Genomic DNA, 16,851 nt, shown 5'->3' with positions numbered 1-16,851 from the left:
CAGCTTAGGTTAAAAGCTGCCACCACCAAAGTGTTACACAAAGAACAGGGAAAGAGCCCACTTGGAAACATCTTTTCCCCCCAAACTCCCCCCAAGCCCTACACCCCCTTTCCTGGGGAAGGCTTGATAAAAATCCTCACCAATTTGCATAGGTGAACACAGACCCAAACCCTTGGATCTTAAGAACAATGAAAAAGCAATCAGATTCTTAAAAGAAGAATTTTAATTGAAGAAAAAGTAAAAGAATCACCTCTGTAAAATCAGGATGGTAAATACCTTACAGGGTAATCAGATTCAAAACACAGAGAATCCCTCTAGGCAAAACCTTAAGTTACAAAAAGACACAAAAACAGGAATATACATTCCATTCACCACAAATTATTTTATCAGCTATTTAAACAAAACAGAATCTAACGCATATCTAACTAGATTGCTTACTAACTCTTTACAGGAGTTCTGACCTGCATTCCTGCTCTGGTCCCGGCAAAAGCATCACACAGACAGAGAGGACCCTTTGTTCCCCCCCACCTCCAGCTTTGAAATTATCTTATCTCCTCATTGGTCATTTTGGTCAGGTGCCAGCAAGGTTATCTTAGCTTCTTAATCCTTTACAGGTGAAAGGGTTTTGCCTCTGGCCAGGAGGGATTTAAAGGTGGTTAGCCTTCCCTTTATATTTATGACACTAGGCAAATATCTAGATGAGTTGATGTACCCCCTGGAAGACAACTGCATACCCCCAGGGGTACAAGTACCCTTGGTTGAGAACCACTGGTCCACACCAGCAGCTCTCAAACGATGAGGCGGGCCTCCCAAGGGAGGTGTGAGCTGTGTGCTTTATTTTTTTGAAGGGGTCTGGCTGTCAGCCCCGGGAGGCTGGAGCTTGTGCACAAGGACCATGCACATGTGGGAGGTGGGGCTAAAGGGATCAGCTAGAGCCTTGGCTGTCACCTGGGCTTGGGCTCTCCTTCCCCCACCCCCAATCCCTCACTGGGTGGCAGCAGTGGGGCTCTGGCTGTCAGCCCCAGGGTGGCAACATTGCAGAGTAAGGGTGGCAATGGGGCGCTAAATCTGCTGTGAAAAGCGATATTGACGAATATCGCTTTTCACATTATCACCCTTACTTCTGTGCACTGCCTTCAGAGCCAGACACCCAGCCACTGCTCTCTGCTCTGCCTTCAGAGCTGCATGGCAGTATATGTGCTGGTGGGGGAGAGGGGGCGCATAAACGATTACAGACACAATGAAGGGGGGTTCAATCAAATAAGTTTGAGAACCACTGGTCTACACACAAGTTACACTGCTTTAGCTATACCGGTACAGTTTAACAAGCAGTATAGTTAAAGCAGTATAACCTCCCTCATGTGGATGCAGTTATACCAGTATAAACCTGCTTACCCTGGTAGAGCTATTCCCAAAAAGGAAGGAGAATAAGCTATATCAGTAGAAGGCATCATTAGATTGGAGTAACTGCATCTACATTAGGTGTTATGCTGATATAACTATTTCAGTAAAAAAAAAATCATCACTCTCCTAACCAAAATAGTTAGACCAGTACAAAATGTGTGTGTAGAACAGGGCTTACATGGAAGAGGGCCACATCCTGAATAACTAACACCACTTCCTGCAGCACATAGTTTTTCTTTAGATAAGGGCATTATATCTGAAATGGGTCAAAGTGCTACGAAGTGGGGATTTGTGCTGATCACAGTGAAAATAGTGAATATTTTAAAGAATGTAAATGAAGTGGGCACCATTTTCAGAGTTAGCATTGTTTTTCCCTTCAGATGCAGAAAAAAACCAAAACATACTTTTGAATGTTGCCAGTTGGCTTCATAAACCAATCTGCTCCATCTAATCTAATCAATCTGAAGTATGACATACCAACCACAGTAGTATCAAAGTACCCATTTGTCTCTCCGAATCTTTCCTGTACAAAGACATGGAATAAGTATGGTAATATTTGCAAAATATGATTCGATTCTGAAGATTTTTAAATCAGTTTTTCAAATGTACTTGGGCCTAGGTACCATTATGTACTAGAGCAAGAGGTAGATTGCAAGGGCACTTGTAAGGAAGAAATTAGGGTTTCATTAAACTTTCCAGTTTCTTGAAAGTGGGGTTTAAGATGCCATAAAGACAAATGAGACAATTACTGAATGTATATAAAAACATATATAGAAAATCTTTTACACTAGCTGTGAAATTTGTCTGCAGTGAAAAAAAATTACTTTTAAAAACAATGAATCACTTACCTTCTCTTGGGGAATTTACATTTCATTTTACAAAACATCCATACAATTTTAATAGTGTCCTTGCTTAGCAACACCCTTACCGTTTAGACTTACCCTCCCACAATAGCCTTCTGGCTGGTATCTGCAGTTAGTTGATCGAGTATCATTTACATCCTGGCCTTGCTGCCAGCTACACTGAGTTAATCCATTTAGCACCCAACTATCCATCTGCTGGCCTCAATCTGCCCCTTCATCTCTTCCTCAGAGGCTCAGATGAAACCTTGTTATATCTACTCAGGAATAATCCTACATTAATCATATGAGCCCTCTCAGGCTGGGTGCTTCTTCTCTTCAGACACCTTTAAAAATGTGAAATGCCACAAACATAAAATCTGCACCTGAAGTTGAACAAGCATAATTTTTCTCTGCATAACCCAAGATAGGCTCTCAAACTTTCACAGTGTGGACCACATCTTAATAGAGAAATGGTCTCTTACATTAGTGGGTTCTCCCACTATGGGCAGAGAAATGGCGCAAAAGGTACAAAATAAAAGCTGGTCCACATGCAAAACTTGCACCAATTTGACTACAATTGTATGGTTTTATATCAATTTTCGTTAAACCAGTTCAAATTTTTTATGTGAGCCCACCCTAACACTGATTCAGTGAGTAGTCTTAAGCGTGAAGATCCGGAGGAGCAGCCACTTGTTCACCAGCTGACTGTCAGTCACCTTCTGCTGCCACTTGCCTCTCCGCTGGGACCTCTGCACATCAGTCTCTTAGTAATTTTCAGCTCTTTGCAGGCTAGGCAGAAACACTGCCCCACCTCAAGTGATTTCAGTTCTCAGTGATTTTTATGTCTTAGCAGGCAGGGCAGAAACACAATCCTACCACAACTGATTTCAGCTCTGACTGGGCATTTAACATAACAAAGCCTATTTAGCTCTATTCTTTGAACAGTGTGGAGGAACAGATTAAACCAGTCTAGGGAGAATCTTGATGAAGATGTGCAGCCTCATGGATGGGGATTCCTGTCCCCACTCCTTTTACTTTCACAGGGCTCTGACATTTGAGCCCCTGGCTTAATGACGTCCTTTCAGCTGAAGGTGACCCACATCATCTGGGACAGGTTAAGCACAGTCCTGCTTCCCTGTATTCCCACAATAATTGCAACATTTTGGCAACAGCATTATACTACTCCTGCATTCAGTACTAAAGTGATTTGTACCCAACACCAGCCAAAATTGATTATTTTGACACTGCTCTATCTGAATATCTAAGCAGAGCAGGAGCAAACTGTATTTACATAAACACCCCCAGGTCTCTCTCCCTCCCAGCTAGCTGTCAGGGGAACTTTCATTCAGACCCTGCTTACATCTATTTATATTCATCCCACCCACAGTTTTTCTCTGGTGAGAAAGAGAGTGAAACAAGGAAAGAATTAAATGTGAAACATGTAAGTCAGGTAACTTAATGCATTCTTGGGAAGTGCTCAGATATGTATGTTAGAACCAGAATAAAACAGAACAATGACAATTCTGTGTACCTGATCCATTTTAATATATCCCCTTTGCTGTGATGCTACTGAATGTTTTGCAACATAGTTTGAACAGAACTGGACGATTTTCAATCTTCACTTTCACTAGCACTACTTCTGTCTTCTCGGCTTTTCCCGCACACACTGCCTTTCCTCATTCTCTATATCAAAGTTTTGAGTAAATTCTCTCTCTAGAAATTGTATTTGTTTCAAACTTTCCTATAAACACAACATCATGTCTTTGTCTTCTTCAATGCTTTCTTCTTCAGTGATCGTTCCACTGAGTTGTTTTATGTCACTCCTCCCAATAACCTCTATTGCTCAGAGTGATGGTGATCCCGTCTGTTTTTCTTCTGAAATCAGTTCTTTAAACTCAGTCTTGGATCCTGCGTCATGTCTTTTTTTCGGTCCTATTGACTTCATGTTGAGGACTCATGATCTCCGCTGGTTTGGCCAAAGTGTTTTCCTTTTTCATCTTAACAGTGGTTTCAACACCTTTTGGCTTTCTCCTCGTTTGAAACATGTCTGTACCCCACCTACCATACAGGAGGATTGTTTGAGAGAATGTGTTTCCCTCCTGTAGAGCTTTGCATGTACAGCTCTATAATTTAACAGCCATCTTGTCTTGTAGCATCATTTGATCCTTTCACCCCAAGGACTTTATTTATTTTAACTGAAAGCAGCTTCACTTCCTATTAGTCTTAATCCACTTCATAACAAATCAGAATTAATGAAAGTCATAAAAGCCAGAGGAAATCAGAAATGAGTTTCCAGAATCCTGACATATAGCCTCTAGGAAGATTGTTGGGCTTGGGCTCCAAGACTGCTACAAGCTGTTAAGACTTCAGTGGACCAAAGGTTATGGCCATATCTAAAAAGAAACAACCAAGAAAATAGCAATAACCTGCTCTGATTCAGATTAAAACATTCAGATATTATTGTTCAGCACGAATGAAAGGGTTCAGTTTGTGGCAGACGCATATCACAGAAAGGAAATAGAAGAGTGCATGTTGCTATTTCATAATTCACTGTGCAAATGTTGCTCTAGGCACTGTGATTTTTATTGCTCATTAGTAAACACTCATGTTAATAATAAGATTGCAAGATAATGCTGATTGATGAGGGAAAAAAGTAGCATAACACACAAATCATTGTCTGTCGCCCAGTCTAAATGTCTATTTACATTGCATGCTTCTTTTTTGTGGCTTGTAGTGTAAATACATGAGTAGCTCTCCTAGCCCAGGTATAAATAGCAGGGTAGCCAGTGAGGCATGGCTTAGGTGAGTAGCGTAAAAATAAGCCTCAACAGCAAGGGTATGTACTATTCACGCAAGTCTTCCTGTCAACGCTGCTGTTTTTAGCAGTGTGGTATCTGCTGCCTCCCCACTGCTGGAATCTTTCTCCAACATAGGAAAAGCCTCCGGCAGCTGAGAAAGTCTCTGGCCGGGGGCAGACAGCAGGGAAAGACTATGGTAGCAGGGAGGTAGTGGGGAAAGGTTCAGCTAGTTTCCCACTGCTGGAGCCTTTCCCCTCTGCAGGGAAAGACTCCAGCAGTGGGGAAAGGCTCAGGCATGGAGGAAGCAGCAGCAAAAGGCTCAGGCTCGGGCTCAGTAGGAATGAGGCAGTGGCAAAAGGTTTGGAAAGCTCCCTTCCGCTACAGCTCTTCCCCACTGCAGGAAAGACTCTGGCAGCAGGGGTGCTGAAGCCTTTTCCCACAGCTGCAGTCTTTCACTGACATGTGTAGCTACCAGGGGTGAAAGTAACATTCAACACTTACCAGTACGGGAGCTGGCTCCAGCCCCGGAAGGGGCGGAGCCTTGGGAAGAAGGGGTGGGGCCTCAGGCAGAAGGGGCAGGGCTGAGGGTCAGCTTCCACCCCATCCACGCTGCCTGGCCCTTTTAAATCGCCAGCAGCGCTTTAATGTCAGCTGCGTACAGGCCAGTATCAGCGGCCACTTTTTACCGGTACGCTGTACCAGCTTACTTTCACCCCTGGTAGCTACGTAACACACTGTGGACGCAGCTTGTTTTTCATTACGGCTTGAAGCTACACATACATTACAGGCCACTGACATTGCTCTTGAAAGTTAATGCACGGATGTAGTAGCAATTACATGCATGATCATCAAAATAGTGTAAGGCAAAGATAGCTGCCAGCACCACCATTTTCATTCTCATTTTCACAAGAGAGGTTACTAAAATGTGGAGCCTGGCTTTCTACCTCCAGAACTTTTTTAATCCCCAAACGGTGCAACTTAGTACTGTGAACTCTTTCTATAGCACTTTCCTCTCCAAGGCACACTCTGGTAGAAGGGCTACTGTGCTCTGGTTTCCAAATGTACTGAAGTCCATTTTAACATCCTCTTAAAAGCACAGATAGCACGTGTAGGTCCTTGCTTCACTTTAACAGGAGGAGATTTTGCTCAGAAGAGTATGAGAAACATAAAACAGTCTCTCTCTTCTTGTCTGCCAAGATCCCTCCCTCCTATTCTCTTTCAAGCCCTCATTAAAACCAATTTCTTCCAAAAATCCTTCCCTCTCCTCTTCCTCTCATCTCTCTCTCTCACCTTTCCTTTCCTGAAACAGTTTTCTCTGTCCTGCCTGGACTTTGCTTGTTAAACTCCAGTCCTGAAATCTTACATTTAAATGGGCGCCTGCACCTGCACGTATGTTTATGGGATTGGGGCAGCAGATTGGGAAACAATAATGTGCTTTAATCCCTGTTTGTAAACCAGGATACATTTCCAGGGCAAATGGCATCCGACGAAGTGGTATCCGTATTCACCCACAAAAGCTCGTGCTCCAATACGTCTGTTAGTCTATAAAGTGCCACAAGACCCTTTGCCGCTTTTACAGATCCAGACTAATACTTGTTTCCAGGGCAAGTGATTTTTATTAATTAAAGTGCAAAAATATCCTCTTACAACACAGATTTAACTAAAAGAATGGAAAAATTGGAGACAGCCTTAAAAGTGAAAGCCATATTCCCATGTCTAATCTAATAATTCAAGATACATCATAGCACTTTAGGAATTATACTGTTAGGCGTCCTTTTGCACAGAGATCAGACTGTGAATGCATTTGTGTCTGAGATCATTCATGAATGCTCCCGTGCCAGCAATATGAGAAGCAGCCGTGTTTGGTCACCATTTATTCTGCAAAACACTTTCCCACTTCCCTAAAGTGATATTCAGAATTCTCCCCTCCCTCCCTCCAGGCACCCTCAAACCCCCCTTGTAACACAGATCTGGAGGAACAAGTGCCAGAAAAGGTTTAAACATTGCACATTCATGAAGGAAAATCCCATACATAAATCCCTATCCTACTAAATAACTTCCCTGACCTACAGGGAACAACACAGACTCTCCAGCAGGGCCATCTCTATGCTTTCCTCTAACAGGTCATCCTCCATTAGTGCCCCCTAACAGGCTCCAATCCTGCACTATTGAAGTCAATTGGAGTTTTGTTAGTGAATTCCCTGGGAGCAGGAGCAGAGCCTAAAAGGACAGGAGCTTAACTCACTCCAGATGCAATTTCCTTTTCCTGACATAGATAGCAGAGGTTGCACTTGCAGCAGCCTATCTCTGTGTGTCACTACGATGTGAATATCACACACACAAAATTCTTACTCCTTGCTTACCCAAAGATTGAGAGACTGAGCTTGTGTTGGAATTCTTGTCTCCTAAAGCACAGCATCAGATATGCCATAAGGGGTACTTCACTAGGCCAAAGCAATAAATGTTTTATATTTTCCATTTTCTGATAACCATGAGTAAAATGTCACATTCTACAGCTGAATAACAAAAAATAAACAAACAAAAAAACCCATACCAAATGAGTAAAAGGATTTAAATCACCACTCCAGACTATAATAGTTCAAGTAATTTACCTTGTCAATTGTAGCTACACTTGCAAGTAATGTGGTACTGCAGTAAATATTTAGGGATTCTGCCTCACTCTTTGCATCACTAAAATTGCAAGTTACGTAAATACTGAGAAAAAAAATCCTACGTACCTAGGAAATATCAGTTAGCATGACTCAAAAAGAACAATTCAGGCTTTTTGTTTGTTTGACTTCCAATCATCCGGAGGTGAAGAAATGCAAAAATTCTAATACATCCAGAATTTAGCAACTGGTACAGTGTCCCTAAAAATCTCCCCTGAAAAATTAATTCAAACAAGATTGTGCAAGACCTCTTTCACATAGACTGTAAATTAGCTGAAGGAATACAAACTACAACTACCTATCAATGGAACAGAATCAAGTATGGGGCAGGGGGAAGGCAGGCAAATGTCCAATGTGGTGTAGTAGCCTTAGATTTATATAATATAATTTTAATGGTATGTAAGGTGTACATGACAAAGTAACTATATTTTGAGATTATTGGAAGTTGAGATAACATGGAAGTTGTTGCATACCCCAGAGGAGCCGGAGAAATAATACCAATGGACCTGGAACAATTGGAAACATGGGCAGGAAATAAGCAAGAACATGGAAAAATGCAAGCTATCCATCTCAGAGTAAATTACATGAAATACATCAGTGGGTGAGAGAAACTTCAAAAATAGTAATGCTAGATAAGACCAGGGAGAGGTGACATCACACAGCAAATGAAAGTAGACAGCTGCCATGTGCAATATGGTTGCAGTAAAGCTGTAGCAGTCATGGCAATTGTCAGAGGCAGTGCAACTCTGGTGAATTTAATGACCAAACCCACATCTAATAATGCCCATGCCAACGTCTACTGTACACACTGTTAAATACAAAGGTCTGGATCTACAGAGGGACTGAGGCACTACACAGCTGAGCACTGCAACGCCTGTGCTTTACGTGCTATGAAAATCACTAGAATCCACAAATTCTGAGTTGGTGCCTAGGCTACAGGGCTGAAATGTATGAAGGGTCTGGAGCTCGTGTCTATGAGAGTCTGACTAGGTGGGAATCCTCGGACTCATGAAAAAAATCAAAGAGTTGGCAACACTGTAGCTCCCAGGCAGCACCGTCCCCCTCAGCCAGGTGCTGCTTCCACTTCAGAGGTGTCCAGAGAATTGGTGGGGAGCAAAAGAAAGAGAAAAGGATGCCCATCAAGGGCCTCAGAGTCACCACTTCCAGCCTGAAGGAAGAGGAATTCTAGTAGAGCAACTAATGTGAACCATCAATCAAATCAAATCAAATCACATCACATTTTGGGGGGGAACGACAGCTCAGTGGTTTGCGCATTGGCCTGCTAAACCCAGCGTTGTGAGCTCAATCCTTGAGGGGGCCATTTAGGGATCTGGGGCAAAAATTGGAGATTGGTCCTGCTTTGAGCAGGGGGTTGGACTAGATGACCTCCTAAGGTCCCTTCCAACCCTGACTTTCTATGATTCATCACTGCTGCTCCCATAAGCTGCAGAATGGAGAAGTGCACTAGCCATCACCAGTGGCATGGAGGAGGAAAAGGAGCTTGCTCAAAGTAGTCACCTAAGCAAGCTGCTAATGTTGCCCAAGAGAAGACCATCCTCCACTAACCCTATGAGGTTTTTTTGAAGGTATAAGCAGCAACTGGCTCAGGTCACTTTTCTGGGAGTTCTGGGTCTCCCCTCCTTGGAGCTGATGGCATCTGGGCTTTTTGCAGGGCCTATTTATACTTCTCACCCCTTGTTTTTCATAGGATTGGCAGCACTGCTGGTTTAAGCTTCTACACTGATATTCCCGTGCCCCTCTGCTCATTCTGATGTGTGAAATCACATGCCACTGGACAATCCTAACATATGCAGCCCTAAGAACAACTGTGCAGAAAAAGCCAATGCAATCTGGGCTATATCATGCCATACAGCAAGGAGGAGCTATTTCTTCTCTCTATCGGATTAGCGAGACCAGGCCTAGATCACTACAGTGCATGCACCACACCACGTGTAAGTAACATGAAAATATTGACAAACTGGAAGAAAGTCCAAATAGTAAAGAGCATTAGGAAAGGCTTTATTTAGAAGAAAAAAAATTGAAATAATGATTAAAGTAGAACTGACCACAACCTTCTTGTCTTTGAGGGGTCAGAACACTGAGGAGGGAAAACAATTGTATAGGATGCAACAATTGGTATAACGATGTTGGGATGAAATTGAGCAAAGGAACATTTTTCTCAAAGATCAAGAAATATTTCTTCCCAGTGAAGTCTATTAGAATGGAACAGTTTCCCAAGAGAAATGATAGTAACACTATCACTTGAGTAATTTACAACTAGACTGGACATAGCACTTGAGAATATACTCTAGATAGTAATTTTGCTTTGGAAAGGTGAATTGAAAAGATGACCTGAAAAGTTTTCTTTTTAAGCTTTGGACCAGAGAACAGGCAATCCATTCCTCAGATTGCCAGGGGACTCTGCTGCAGGCAAGCAGAACACCTGTAGAAAAATTAAGGAAAGTGCCATCATCAATCATTAGGGCATATAGGATCAGATGGGAGGATCCCAAATGTGAAATACTGGAATTCTAAGGTGGCTGTGTGTTCTAAACCCTAAAAACATTTGCAATGTAATCAAACTGAGTAGGGACAGATTCTGCTATGCTCGTTGTTGATACAAGATAGAGTCAGTAGAAGCTGAGATTATTGCCAATCAAGTTTTACTACCTCCTTACCTTATACTGCAATCATTGTTTGCTGATACAGTTATATTGTTCTTTTTACAATAAGACAAACACCGTTTACTGTTCTTGCTATATCAACAATTCTCATTTTACAAATGTGTATTAATTATAGGACACAAAAGGGGGTGTATTTTATTTTTCAGTTTGATTTTACAAGTAGAAAGTTTGTGTAAGGGGGTTAAAAAAGCTTACATACATCTCTAAAGTAAAGGATTTCACATGCATCTTCAGTGCAAGTCTGGAATGCTGCTTCATTCAAAGTCTAGAGTAATTTTTAAACAGTATTAATATTTAATATGAGCTAGGCGTTTCTGAGGGCAACAGGGACTCAGATAGTTCATTTGATGATGTGGTGGTCCCTTCTCACTGGCCATTTAAAGGCCTTTTTTTTCAAGATGGCTGGCAGTCGGCATGAAAATTTGAGCTGGAGATCTGTTGATTCTCCAGGGGGACACTGCCATCAGCAAACAAGCCAGGTGAGGTTGCAAGCAGGTGCCAAGTGCAGACACTTTAAAATATCAGGCTATCTTGGATTTAATCCTAATTTTGAGATCTGAATTCAGAGGAAACTGTAGAACGAGGTGGTTTTTAAAGATTTTACTCCAAAAACAAAACTGTTAAAGGGATACCACCTAAAATTACAAGTCTACATAAAAAGTTACTATTACCACTGCAGATAGTACCTAAGTTTACTCTAGTGGAAAACTAATGGAGGAAAACATGATTTTTTCCTCCATTTTCCAGTTGACTTTCTGTATGCCAGTTTAACTGTTCCCTTGTGGTCAGTCAGACACTGAACACATTTACATGCATGCTTACCTCTAAGCATGAGAGTAGTCCCACTGACTTCAATTTCATTATGTAAATTTGCTATCTCCCTAGTAAAACCAGTCTCCCTTACTGCCTCTAGAATAAGATGGGATGGAGGGATTCAAAAATCAACTGTGCATAAATTAGTCATCATTCTCTTCAAAAGCCCTCCATTTACTAAAGCAAAACAAGTGCAATCTTGGGAATCCTATTATCAGCATCCTTTACTTCTGCGCTTTCCATTTCCCTTCAGTGAATACAATCCAATAGTTACCATGAATCCGGCTATTAGTAGTGGCTGTACATATGCTTTGTATTAATAGAATCAATTGCCCCAGGGAATTAGCCATCTATATTCATGAACTAAATGAAATTGTATCCAAAGAGCAGATGATGACAGCTTTGTAAGAGATCTTTACTTTAGCATTGCTGTTGAAGGATATACCCATGGGATAGCTAACGCTTCCCTCATTCACACTTTCCCAATATTTCATTGCTTTTCATTACAATTGATATTTTAACTAAACACCACGAGCTCATAAGTGCTTCATCGCAGCTCAGGAGACCCCAAGGGAATTCAGTTTAGGATCCTATGTGATGGTCCACTGATGAGGAAAAGAGCAGGGAACAGACTCTAACAAGCAGCCTTTGGGGATGTGCTGGGTGCACTCTAATGTTCTATACCAGGGGTCGGCAACCTATGGCATGCATGCCAAAGACGGCACGCGAGCTGATTTTTAATGGCACCCTGCTGCCTGCCGAGTCCCACTCAGCCCGCTGTCGAACCCAGGCCAGGACCCCGGCAGGCAGCAGCGTGCCATTAAAAATCCTGCCTGCCCCGGCCCGCTCTTCTCCGCTCCCGCCGCCCCACGCCGGCTGCTGCTGCAGAGCAGGCAAGCTCCCCCCTCCCCCGCCTCTTCCCCCAGCGTGCTGGGTTCCTGCCCCTCCTCCTCTCCCGGCCGCCGATCAGCTGATGGCACTTCCGAGGGAGGAGGAGAAGCGGAGCCACAGCCCACTCGCTGCTCTGGAGAGGAGGTGGAAAGAGGTGGGGAAGGGGGTTGGAATCAGAGCATATCCCCTCCAGCCCCCTGCTGGGAGCCGCTCTGGGAAGGGGGCTGGGAGGAACCCCACGACTCCCAGCCCTCTGCCTGGACCCCTGCAACCCCCCACACACACCTCAGCTCCCTGCCCTGACCCCTGCACCCTCCCACACACACCCCAGCCTCCTGCCCTGACCCCTGCACCGCCCCACGACCCCAGCCCTCTGCCCTGACCCCTGCACGCCCCCACGACCCCAACCCTCTGCCCTGACCCCTGCACCCCTCCACACCCCAGCCCTCTGCCCTGATCTCTGCACCTCCCCACGACCCCAGCCCTGACTTCAGTACCCCCACCCATACCCAGCTGCTCCACACCCCATGCCCTGACTCCTGCACCCCCCACATTTCCACCCCCATCCTGAGACCAAATGGGAGATCCTGCACCCTCCCCCACCCCCACCTGCATCCCTCGCACCAAATGGGAGCTGCCCAGGTAAGCACTCCACACCCAAACCCCAACCCTGAGCCCCCTCCCTCATTCTAGCTCTAGTGATAATCACTACACCCCACCCCCACCCCCGCTCTCCTGCTGGTAATAGCTCACCTTAAGTGATCACTCTGGTTACAGTGTGTATGGTAACACCCATTGTTTCATGTTCTCTATGTATCTAAATCTCCCCACTGTATTTTCCACTGAATGCATCCAATGAAGTGATCTGTAGCTCACAAAAGCCTATGCTCAAATAAACTGGTTGGTCTCTAAGGTGCCACAAGTACTCCTTTTCCTTTTGCAAATACAGACTAACACGGCTGCCACTTCTGAAAGGTTGCCGACCCCTGTTCTATACTATCTCCAGGCCACCCTGTTCACGTGTGACTGTAGTATCAGCTTTGAATGCCACTCACTCACTTCTGGAACGAACAGTGGGATATCCACTGCAGAGACCCATTTAAATACCAGACGTATAATGCACGAAGAGGGAGCAAAATAGTGATTAACTATACAAAATTGGCCTGAGAGGAAGTGAGCAGTGCTTAGCGGGTAATGTACAGTATGAACAGGCTCTTAAATTAAACAGCCTCTGCTTTTTTCATGATTTATTTCCTTTTACCTTCTGTTTTAATCTTTGCATTATTTTCTTCTTCCAGTGAAACAATAAGACTGAGTGTAGTATGCTACCAAGCTCCTACTGGGAAAGAAGTGCAGGAGATCAACTCCTGCTTACTCTGAGCACCGAATTCATTGCAAAGATTCTCACAGTGATGGGGGTGGAGGCTGTAGAGCAATAAAACGTATTTCCATTTTTTGGAAACACCGACACTGCCCTTCAGCTGAAGCCTGCTCCATGCTGAGCAGCCTCAGTTCTCACTGACTTCAGTGTGAGTTGAGAGCACTTAGCACCACACAGGATCACATCTTCTATGTCTAACATACAGACACACGTATGACCCCATTTCATTGACGGTTACTATCACCTTTTGCCCCCTTTGAATCAGCAGTGGGACTTCTCTGGCACTGATTTGAATAAAAACTACAGCCTTGTTCCTCAGACGTTCTTGTCAACTGCTGGAAATGGCCCACCTTGATTATCACTACAAAAGATCCCCCCCGCCCCCGCTCTCCTGCTGGTAACAACTCACCTTAAGTGATCACTCTCGTTACAGTGTGTATGGTAACACCCATTGTTTCATGTTCTCTGTGTATATAAATCTCCCCACTGTATTTTCCACTGAATGCATCCGATGAAGTGAGCTGTAGCTCATGAAAGCTTATGCTCAAATAAATTTGTTAGTCTCTAAGGTGCCACAAGTCCTCCTTTTCTTTTTGGTTGATCTAGGGAGTTACCTTATCCATGTTCTGCCTCCTGAGATGAGATACACTTTTTCTTTGAGTTTGCCAGCCAGTTACTCCAGGTAAGTGCCTTCACCTCAAGGTATTTTATTGTTTTGTATATGAAAGTCATAAATTGATTATGAGAAATACTATGTGCATCAAGATAGGCACTGATAACGCACCCATGAATTTGGCTGACTACACACAAACAGCATGATGCCCATTTACACTAAGCAGTCCAACATTGCTCTTGTCTTGTGCTCTTGTCTCAAACTGGGTGCAAATATAATCCCATTCTATGGCACCTTTTCATTTCAGAGTGCTGTAAAGTGGCTTTAATGTTAATGAGAACCAGGCTCAAAGTCTCAAGAACAGACCTGTGAACGCAGAAAATATCCTCAATCGGGTTGCTATTCCTTTTTTTAATAGACACTGGGAACATTAAAAACTAAAACCAAAATATTTAAATTAGTTAAGCAAGAACAGTCATTCTAAAAGATGTTAATTAACTGGAGGTGTAGAAAGTGAAGGTGGTCAGTGCTGCAACTAGAGAATAATGATATTGCTCTGTATTATTCAAGGCACAAGATTTTGCAGATTTCCATGTATTGTAGATGAGAACACTGTCTGTGCACTAAACATCTTATTACATTATGGCCATCCTCTGAAATCAACCATTACCTGCACCTTTGCTGCCTACTTTCACATGATAGCATGGCCCAGATTCTATTGGATGGAGCTAGCCATAGTGTATGCAAAGCTTATGTCCATTGATCAATGGGATTGACTTTGCTCTCAGTATCAACTTTTCAATGGCTCCCTGCACTCAGTCCTTACTCAGTCCCTGCAGGCAGCCAGGAGCTGTCTCTTGCTCCCCTGGTCCCTGCCAGCAATTGATCTGTCTGTGGTCCTCTGCTCCTTCAGCCAGCCAGGAACACAGTTCTCACTCCTCCAGCTCCAGGCACCAGCTGACTGACTCTGGCCCTGAAGCTCCTTTATGTTGAGTCTGCTGGGCCCAGATTGGCTGCTCCCTGCAGCTCCCCCTCATTGGCTGCTTGCCCACAATCACTCTAGGCTGCTTGAAGGACTTCTCTTCTGCTCCTCTCTGGGATGGGGTAGGGCAGGACCTTGAGGCCTCCAGCAGAAGACCTCTTGGCCTAGTTCACCCTGTCATACTAATAAATAAATAAAGACTGTAAAATTAACTCATTATCCTCAGTTCCTAGGTTAGAAGTGAAAATAAATGTTGGAGAATTTATAAATCTATCTAAATCTGTCTAGGGATATAGATTGCACTTACCACCATGTTATCTGGGTGCCTGATGCTGATAAAAAAATCAAGTGAGTGCTTAAGTCAACAACGTGTGCATGGGGCCTGCATCAGAGATTGGATGTTATCTGGCAGGCACAATAGTGTTTGAAAAACAATGTTGTGAGAGCCATAATTTCAAGAAGTTGAGGCTTCCCTTATGTGATGCGGTTGGTGTATGGACCCTACAAAGGAATAGACACGAAAGGATTAAAAAAGGGAGCAACCACCATCCCAGCTGCAGCCTCTAGGCAGTCTGACCACAGCAGGCACAATAAAAGCTGCAGTCCGGCCACAACAGGGTAGCTGTGAGAGAGACAGAGAGTCACAGTGAAGGGAGCTCCACAGGGTCAGGCTGGAGGACGCTGCCCAGAGAAACCAATTGTGTGCCAGAAGGGATCAGAGAAGATTATCAGGCAGAAGGTACCTGCAAAGCCCCAAGGTAGGAAGCAGCCCAGGGAAGCAGTAGGAGATTTAAACAAACAAGTGCCTGAGTTATTTCTGCCCAGTTGGAGAAAGAAGGGAAGAAACCTGAATAAGGGGCAGCACCAGAAAAAGGGTTAGAAAAGTTGCTGAGACAAAGGCCCAAACTCCAAAGATTACTGAGTACAAGTCCACTAAAGGGGCCAGTGGAACTTGGGTGGGTCAGACTCCTTTCACTCCTGAAAAGGGAGAGAGACAAGTAACTCAGCCAGAGTTATAGATGAAAATTCAGGAATATACGTTCCATCTCTGTATCAACTAAGGGAAACTGAGGCAGGGACAAATGCAGTTTTGCAGCAGATTGCCAGGGTTGTTTCAGCACTGAGTTCCCTCTGTTACACCTTGTTATACAGGCATCCATTGCCAGAGTCTGATCTCAGTTAAACCAGTGTATGTCCAAAATAACGGCACTGAAGTCACCACCAAGATAACAGAGTTACAGGGGTCTCGACACTGTAAAGTGAAATTAAAATCTGGCCTTCAGACTTCAAAGGACAAATCCTTCTCCTTCTATCAACAACATTAACCTTTTTAACTCTCAGGATGACTCCTCAGGTTTTGTCTTTTTCTGTGTCAGAAGAAAATCTGAAATCAAAGTAATATTAATCAGACCGTTTGATAGGGACATACAGTACACCCTCGCTATAACAAACCTATCGGGATCCAAGCCTTTTATTCATTATAGCCAGGGGTTGTTATAGGGAAAGAACAATCAAACTGCTGGAGTAAGTTAACAAAGTTGCCTTGGAAAAGGCCTTAGCTAAATTAATTGATTAATAATAACAACAATGATTAAGGCTACAAGTTGGCCAGGGAGGGAGAATTTAGGTAACCTTCATGACTTCAGCCCCACGCAGAGGGGCTTTGCGCTGTCAGCCCCGCAGCAGCACCACCACTGGGCCTCAGCCTTCAGCTTCAGCCCTAGGAGGCAGGAGGAAGGGTGTGGACCCACTCGGAGTTTCTGCCCTTGGGCTA

At 43.9% G+C, this 16,851-nt stretch overlaps 1 protein-coding gene across 1 annotated transcript in view; it reads right to left on the bottom strand.

Annotated features, from left to right (window-relative positions):
* HS6ST3 (heparan sulfate 6-O-sulfotransferase 3) overlaps positions 1 to 16,851 on the bottom strand; it is a 538,365-nt gene that overhangs the window by 110,461 nt on the left and 411,053 nt on the right. The gene's annotated exons all lie outside the window — the stretch shown is intronic.

The sequence above is a fragment of the Lepidochelys kempii genome, chromosome 1, assembly GCF_965140265.1.
Source record: "Lepidochelys kempii isolate rLepKem1 chromosome 1, rLepKem1.hap2, whole genome shotgun sequence".
Classification (NCBI taxonomy): Eukaryota; Metazoa; Chordata; order Testudines; family Cheloniidae; genus Lepidochelys; species Lepidochelys kempii.
Note: the sequence above shows the minus strand (reverse complement) of the source record. Positions and strands in the feature narration are given on the sequence as shown.